Here is a 7,038-nt window from a genome sequence, read left to right on the forward strand (position 1 = left end):
TAAAGAATCCAAAACAGGAAAGCTTCTTAAAAACATTAAAAACCACCAACATCCACAAAAAGTTTATGGAATATGCAAGACATTCAATAAATAAGTTTAGTGAGGCAGGCTCCTCATTTTCAAATTTAAGTATGGATATTTGTTCATCTAATGATTCTCAGGTAAGACTCATAACATTATTATACCATTTGAATGTTATCTGTAATATTAATGGATAATTTGTAACACATGAGTGCCATCGGGCAGCTTTCTGTTGTTATATTATTCTTTATTAGCTATGTTGCTAATTCAAATTAACTTTAAAGTCTTATAAAACTGTTCCTGTTTCAAGACAACCATTACTATCATTTCATACAGAGAATGTAGTACCACAGTATTGTTTAATTAAGTTCTGGGTTTGGATTCTTAAGAACCAATAAATAATTAAACATCTTCTATTATTTCTACATTTCTAAAATTCCACTTTTTAATTATTATTTTTTATTAAAGATTTCAATTAAAAAATTAATGTTATTATATGTTTACATGTTTTGTTTAAAAAAAAAGGCTAGTCTTGTACACTTTAAAGAGTTTTTTAACTATAAATTCTGTAACTTGTTTAGAGATAACACTCAACAAAAATTAAATTTTTGTTTTAACTATAATACATCCACGGAGAATTGCTATATTATGCTCATTGAGACAAAGTACCATAATATACATTTTTACCATTTATATTATCTGTATTACCCAAAAATAAAACTGACTAAATTTAACTGTAGTACTATTATTAGTTTAGGCCATTAAACACATTCCTATTAAATTAAAAATAACAAAAACTACCACTATTTTTACATACCTTACTGTATCAATCCATACTTCAATTATGTTGTATCTATTGTTGAATTAATTGCAAATCCAATTACCAATGCCAAGATGTCATTAAATTTCACTAATTTATTTTAAAGAAATGTTATTGAATATATATTCCATAAATTATTTTAATGAAAACATGATTTCATACCCAAAATTTTTAGTTACTATGGAGTTTGTTATAATAAGACATTGCCATGGGTAAAAATTAATTGAAATATAAGCGTTTTGTGGGTATTTTATCAAGTTATGATTATCTAACAAAAGACTGCTTGAGAGGTTTTAAATTTTAATTGAACAATATTTAATCAAATAGATTTGGATAATAGTTACGGAGTCAAAATTTTGGTTATATTAGAATTGAGACTGGGAGGTACTAAAAGGTGGTTATGAGTATTGAATATTGAAATCCTGTCTACTTCTAGTAAATCTGATATATTTCTTATATGTATGTAATATAAGAAATATATCAGATTTAGAGTTATCATCTGTAAAAAGAATTTTCAGAGTTGAGATTGTTCAGGGTTACAAAGGACACAATCCTGTAATCTCTTGTGAGAAAACATTTACATTCTTATGTAGTTTTACTTACAAACCGGAATTATGGATTAGTATATGGTTATAGTTTATTACCAATGAAGCACCAGTATCTAAAAACAAAAGAGGGTCATTTTTCAGAATACCTCATGCCAACTAAAGGCGATCCAAACATTAATATTGCTAAAAAAATCAGAACAGCTTACAGGAAATCCTCCCTGACATATTATTGTGAGATTAAAGATGAGAGAAAAAATTATTAACATTTTTTTATTGATTGTAAATCTAGAGTTTATGGATGGAGAGTATTTACTATATTCTGATATTATCAACATTTCGCTGTTCTTATTAGCCAAGTCCTTGATGTAATTATTTTGGAGTTCCAGATGACATGGAGAATAGATTAATCATAAATGAGTCAAATCTTAGCAATCCTGCATATCCAAGGATCACATCTATTGTGTGTACAACTAGACTAGACGAAAATTAACAGTGATTTCATAAGTTTAATAATCGTCGAATAACAATGTATAGATTTGATGAATTCAATAATATTTATTGAATACCATACAACTATTTATGAAAAGTATAACATTCAGAAAATATTAAAAAAAAAGTAGTTCTATATTTTTAAGAAGAAATTGCCAGCACTCAAAAACCTAATATATAAATCGATTTCCCTGTATATAATTATCGAGTGTACAACCAAAACATCGAGTGTGTAACCCCGAAGTGCGATAACGTATGCGGATACAAATACAGACTACCCGCACAAAATCGACATCATCGTTATTGTTAAAAACTAAAACTGACACAAATGGGTAGTGTGCAGTATAACGCACAGATTTTTCAAAGTATTAATCGACTCAAGTATGCGTAGAGACATATATCCATGCGTTTCATAGAACAATGTTCCTATTCAATGATGTTAACTTTTCGATTGCAGGTATGAGTTGCTAAGGGACCGAAATCATGAATCTGCTGAGTGCTTTAAAATTACAAAACATTCCTAAAAACTAATAATAATAGCCTTTAATTCAGATACATTTAAACACGATTCTCTTTCAATCTTCTTTTAGTCTATCTGTGTGCCTATTTTAGTGCAAAGGGCTCCTCCAACTCCCGCCATCGCTCTCTGCAATGTGCCACTCTTACTTTCTTTAATTTGGTATATCCACCTTGTAAGATGTCTGCTTCTTTTTCGTTTGCTGTACTTTGGGCACCAGTTTAGTACTTTCCTGTTCCTCTAGCCCAGCCCAGCCACTTTTCCACTTTAGTTTATTTATTTTCATTGTAACATCTGTTACCTTATTTATTTTTCTGTAAGCTGTATTCTTCATTTTGTCTAGATTATACACCCTAAATCAGTTGAATTGCACCGTTTTAATAAAGAACTCAACTTGATCTTCGTTCTTTAAAACGTTTCGTGACCACTCAGTGACTATTTATACCTAAAACTTACCATTATATGATGTAAAGTACTGGAAAGTGGAAAATAATATTAACAATAACGCGTAATTCAATCCCCGCCACGCATGGCAACTTTTTACAAGAGAACCTCCCCCCCCCCCCCAAATTCGTTACATAATACTAGAACTAATAGGGGGATTCCTAGTATGTTTAAGAAAAGGAAAGTTGTACAATTCATTATAAAGTATACTTATAGAAGAAGGTTTTTTTTTGTTACTGGAGACAAAAGACCAGGAGGCTCACGCGATGTAAGTTATACCATTCGCCCATGCGCGCCAAAGCTCGCAAGCGTGCTGCCAGCCTTTTAGAAATTGCTACGCTCTTTTCTTATCGAATTGTATATTCCGATAATCTCTCGCTAATAGCGAGTTACCAGTTTAGAATGCAGTAAACATGTTTATTCACTTTTGAAAGGTTTTTTAATAACGCGATACTTAAATATTTTATATTACAAAAATCTATATGTTTGACGTTTGTATGTGTGAAATAAAAATATTGTTCATTATAAGATATATATCCTGACATTGTTAAATATATTGATAAGGTATATTTAAAGTGAAGCGTGTTATAAAAGTTTTATACATGCCATTAAGGTTTATACATGCTATGTATCTTTTATACATGTAATGAGTTACCAAGGCATAACCCTTGGTAATCGCTGACGTTGCACTCAGCGATTTCTCCGACTATAGTTTATTTGAAAGTTAATTATTGTATTCGTATTATTTAGATTTAGATCAGTCTTGTAGTACATTTCAAATTGTAAAGACATATAAATAAATAAATTCTTTTTTTAATGCCTTTTCGGTCTGCCTGAACATAACTGGCGCAGTCGGTAGGATTGCACGTTTAACTAGGAAAACCACGAATCAAACTCTTCAAAACCCCCTGGTAAACGGCGATTCCCTAGTCGCGTTACTGCAATCCAAAGGAACCTCATCAAGGGCGGTCACCGAGATCCACGCGGGTACACCTGGAGCATTGGGCGTTCCCTCGTGCTGCTACGAGACTCGACAAAGTCTAAGCCAAGTTTCCTGCCCTATTTCCTGTCCTGGATATAGTTTATTTTTTTATATATATATAATTAATGAGTGTTTAAACCTAAAATCGGTTTAAAACTTTAACATTATAACAATAGGCTATTGTCTTGTTCTCACATCGGACGGACATTCCTTAGCGTCACGTTACGCGTATTGTTAAGTGTAAGCGGATCTACATAGAAATTGTTATATTTTATAACTTTATTAATTCATATAATTAAATTCAAAATATGTCGCTATTAGATACACCGCATTTTAAAATTTTGGTAGATCTTATTCCCAAATATGACGGAACTAAGAAATTACTTAAAGAACTAGAAAGGTCAATAACAGTAAAAGCGTATAGTACTAAGCACTCATTAACATTTATTTTACAAATACCTTCTATTGATAAAAGTATATATGACCTTATTCATTTATATTCTATCCCTGATACCGAGTACCTCACCATTATACCCAAATCCAAATTCCTTGCACTTGGAAGCGATGATTACGCATACCTCGACAACAGCTGCAAGTCGATCACCGAGAGTGTCCATCTCTGCGAGTCTCTGCAAATGAAATCCTTCACAAAATCAGAAGATTGCATCGTCAACCTCATAAAACAAGAATGCCAACTGCAGCCGTGTTAAGATGGTACTAGGTGACAGCAAGATCCAAAAAACGCGGGACAACACGTGGCTGGTCATACTTAAACGAGAAGAGATCGTAAGAGCACAATGTGGGACCAACACATCTTACCATCGTGCATCCATCTTATAACCGTAACAGAAGATTGTCGCGCAGAATTTGCGAACATGACGCTGCAGTCATATGTCACGAAATTAGACTTGGATGAAATAATACCATTGCCCCAAAAACAAGTCTCACCTGTGGATGTCGTGCGGTATCAAGTAAAATTGCAAGATCTGGAATTAGATAACGTTCGGCAACTACTGGACAAGGCTGAAGATCTGGAGAAGCAGGGTGACATCAACGACTGGCCTAAGATGATGGCAACTCCAAGCTGGACAACTATCATCCTCTATCTGTTACTGATATGTGCAGTATCATGGAAAGTATATAAAAAGTTATCAAGCAGATGCACCAAGAACGCACGGAAGATCACGCCTACCAGTGAGGACACTGGCGGAAGCTATAAAATCAGCTTCTCTCTGAAGGACGGAGGAGTTACCAAGGCATAACCCTTGGTAATCGCTGACGTTGCACTCAGCGATTTCTCCGACTGTAGTTTATTTGAGAGTTGATTATTGTATTCGTATTATTTAGATTTAGATCAGTCTTGTAGTAGATTTCAAATTGTAAAGACATATAAATAAATAAATTCTTTTTTTAATGTCTTTTCGGTCTGCCTGAACATAACTCATGCCACAAGTTTTCTTTTCGACTGAAAAATCTAAAAAAAATCTTAATACTAATTAACATCAATTATTGTTTTTAAAAGAATAGTCTTACTTTTCGGAGTATCTCTGCAGTTATTAGGCGGGCAGGAGGCTTATCTGATGTGAAGTGATACCGCCGCCCATGGGCGCGTTGCCAGAAGGGACGTAATCCCGCTGCCGGCCTTTAAGAATTTGTATGCTCTTTTCTTGAGGGGTCCTAAGTCGAATAGGTTCGGAAATACTTCGGTGGGCAGCTGGTTCCACATAGTGGAGGTGCGTGGCAGAAATTGCCTTTAGAAACGCTTAGTTGTGGAACGACGGATGCAAGGTGATACGGATGGTATATTGTATTCGGCTGCAGGTATTAGTCCGAACAACTCCTCTGAACACTCTCAACGGTAAATGCAGTAGAAGACACACAGAGATTCTAAATATCTAAGCAAGTGACTAGTCGTCAAAGGTGGGAACAGTACTCCATGTGGGGCCTAATTCGCGCTTTTTAGAGTTGCTAGTATTTATCGCATTTGGCTGTTGTATGAAAGTTAAAATATAATATACTTGCAAGAAAAAATAAATGCGGGTAATTATTACTGTTGCTTTGATTTGTAATCTATGCTTATATAAATCTGATCCCACTTTAAAACTGCATTGAATGGGTTCATAATTTCCATGCCAAATTAAATAAAATTATTTTATGACCAACTACATCTTTCTTTCAATGGCATCTTTGTTTTGAAATCAGTAGTCATATACGGTTTCCTTTATTTGATTTTTAATACTTAATTATGAATTCGTATTATACATAGTCTTATAATATTAAACTCTTTTTTAAACCAAGCTATCTGTTTTTAATTATAAAGTATGGCGTAAGAATACAAAATAAAATTTAATTTATATATGCTTCTCTTAATGTATACGAAACGGCGCATGCGTCATGTTAAATTAATGGCGGTAACGATATAATTTTTTTGGTCCCGATAAAAAGTATTTATGTGATTGCATCGCCGTTTAAAACCCACGTGTCGTGAAGCTTCTTATAACAAATCTAGACAAAACAGTGTGAAAAATAAGAGGGACCTATTATAATGGTTAAATATTAATTTATAGTTAAATATCATTCATAAAAATGGGTATGATTAGGCGACTAGCATACGACCGCGCCAACTGGCAACTGCCGCTTCACGACTGCCGTCGTGCACGTGCTCTCTTTGCTTTCTTCCGCGCTTGCACCCGCGGGTGGCGCCGGGAGCCCCGTTACGCCCAAGAGCTTGCGGGGGGTATCTGTTCGCGCCCCGCTCAACGACGGGGCGGTCTTTGTGTTGGGCCTGGAGCGGCACTAGGTCTCGTAGGTGCTGCGGAGCGTCCTCGCTCGCGCAGCACTCGCTGGTGTAGATGTTTGTTAGTGGGGCTGGGAAGCCCCCGCGGCGGTGGTAATGGGGGGTGCGGCGCGCGCCGGACTCGCGGTCAGACCACACCGGGTGAGACCCCCGGTAAACCCGAGGGAAGCCCAGCGAGGGACCTGCGGACGAAGTCCATTGAGCGCGCCGATTTGCCGGCAGGAGGTTCCCAGCCCATTTGTTTTTAGATGTACTCGGGTCGAAAACTGGACCTTCAAGCGGTAAGCACGTCGGCACGATCTATAAATAGCTAGTGAAGACCCCTACTTTGGGATAAATTAAAGAAACGTGGTGAAACTATCGAGTTTTAAATTCACAATCAATATTTGGTACTTTAAATAAATCTTCTGTACTAGACTT

The 7,038-nt window shown here is 35.4% G+C and overlaps 1 pseudogene; it reads left to right on the plus strand.

The window, feature by feature from the left end:
• The first annotated feature begins 28 nt into the window (after window positions 1–28).
• Window positions 29–5,113, plus strand: LOC123707020 (annotated as a pseudogene).
• The last annotated feature ends 1,925 nt before the right edge of the window (window positions 5,114–7,038 follow it).

The sequence above is a fragment of the Pieris brassicae genome, chromosome 3, assembly GCF_905147105.1.
Source record: "Pieris brassicae chromosome 3, ilPieBrab1.1, whole genome shotgun sequence".
Taxonomy (NCBI): domain Eukaryota; kingdom Metazoa; phylum Arthropoda; class Insecta; order Lepidoptera; family Pieridae; genus Pieris; species Pieris brassicae.